The following is a 1,964-nucleotide window of genomic DNA, read 5'->3' as shown; positions in this document are numbered from 1 at the left end:
AGAACCCAGCGAATCAGGCGTAACTTTGACTCCTTATTTTCTATCAGGTACCTAATTGCTGCATGGTCAGTATAAACAATAACTTTCGAGCCAATCAAGTATGACCTGAATTTATCGAATGCAAAAACGACAGCCAACATCTCCTTCTCTGTCACGGTGTAATTGAGTTTTGCACCACTAAGCATTCTGCTTGCATAGTAAATCGGGTGCATCAGTTTATCTTTTCGCTGCCCCAAGACTGCTCCTATGGCATAGTCACTTGCGTCGCACATGAGCTCAAATGGTTACTCCCAATTTGGTGCAACAATGATGGGTGCAGTCACCAATCTATTCTTCAACTCCTCAAATGCCCACCTGCTATCATTAGAAAACACAAAGGGGTGATTCTTTTCAAGGAGTTTACATAACGGGTTGGCAATCTTGGAGAAATCTTTTATGAATCGCCTGTAGAACCCGACGTGCCCAAGGAAACTTCTCACCGCCTTGACTGAAGTAGGCGGTGGCAACTTCTCAATCACGTCAACCTTAGCATGGTCAACCTCAATTCCCTTGCTGGACACTCGATGCCCCAGGACTATCCCTTCTTGTACCATAAAATGGCACTTCTCCCAGTTTAGCACCAGATTTGTCTCCACACATCTTTCTAGCACTCTTCTTAAGTTGTAAAGACAGTCCTCGAATGAATCCCCTACCACAGAGAAATTATCCATAAAAACCTCCATAATGTCCTCCACCATGTCTGTGAAAATGGCTAACATGCACCGTTGAAAAGTCGCCGGTGCATTGCAAAGCCCAAAGGGCATTCTCCGAAAGGCGAAGATGCCATACAGACAAGTGAATGATGTTTTCTCTCTGTCTTTGGGGGCTATTGAGATCTGATTGTACCTCGAATATCCATCTAAGAAATAGAAGTGCGATCACCCGTCCATCCTGTCCAACATTTGGTCAATGAATGGTAGGGGAAGTGGTCCTTCTGGGTGGCTGTGTTCAATTTCCGGTAATCCATGCAAATCCGCCATCCCGTGACTGTACGAGTTGAGATCAACTCGTTGTTCTCATTTTGTACGACAGTCATTCCCCCCTTTTTCGGCACATATTGAACAGGACTGACCCAATTGCTGTCAGAGATGGGGAAGATGATCCCCGCATCTAACCATTTGATCACTTCCTTCTTCACCACCTCTTTCATATTCGGGTTCAGCCTTCGTTGATGTTCTCTGGAAGGTTTGTGCCCTTCTTCCAAGAGAATCTTGTGCATACAGAAGGCTGGGCTGATACCCTTTATGTCTGCCATGCTCCAGCCAATGGCAGTCTTACATTCCCGTAGTACCTGTAGGAGCTGCTCTACCTGCACATCTAGCAAACCGGATGATATAATAACAGGTAAGGTAGAATCAAGCCCTAAGAAAACATACCTGAGGTGAGCTGGGAGCTATTTCAGCTCCAGTTTGGGTGGTTCTTCCACTGATGGTTTAGCTGGTGGTGTAGTCCTCTTTTCTAATTCAAGGGACTCGAATTGAGGTTTCCTTTTCCAGAATCCTTGGCCTTCAAGTGCCATGACCCACTCAGCCAACCCTTCGCCATCCATCTCCTCTAAATTTATCAGGCAGGCCTCCAATGGATCTTTAGCAGTTAGGGTCACATCATCTTTGTGCAGGATCACATCCACTGCCTCTACTAGGGAGCAATTAGCATATTCACTGGGTCTCCTCATGGATTGTTGAACGTTGAATATGACTTCTTTATCGTTCAGCCTTATTTTTAATTCCCAATTTCACAATCGATCAGTGCTCTCCTAGTGGCTAAGAATGGCCTCCCTAAAATGATAGGTATCTCCTCATCTACCTGACAATCCATAATAACAAAGTCTGCATGTCACACCTCCTTTTTTACACACCTACCCCGAAGGATAATGTATAAGGGAGTTTTTCCATTTAAAGTGACATTATTCGAAATGGGATTAT

The sequence above is a fragment of the Nicotiana attenuata genome, unplaced genomic scaffold, assembly GCF_001879085.1.
Source record: "Nicotiana attenuata strain UT unplaced genomic scaffold, NIATTr2, whole genome shotgun sequence".
Taxonomy (NCBI): domain Eukaryota; kingdom Viridiplantae; phylum Streptophyta; class Magnoliopsida; order Solanales; family Solanaceae; genus Nicotiana; species Nicotiana attenuata.
The sequence above is the reverse complement of the archived record's forward strand: the minus strand, read 5'-3'. Positions refer to the sequence as shown.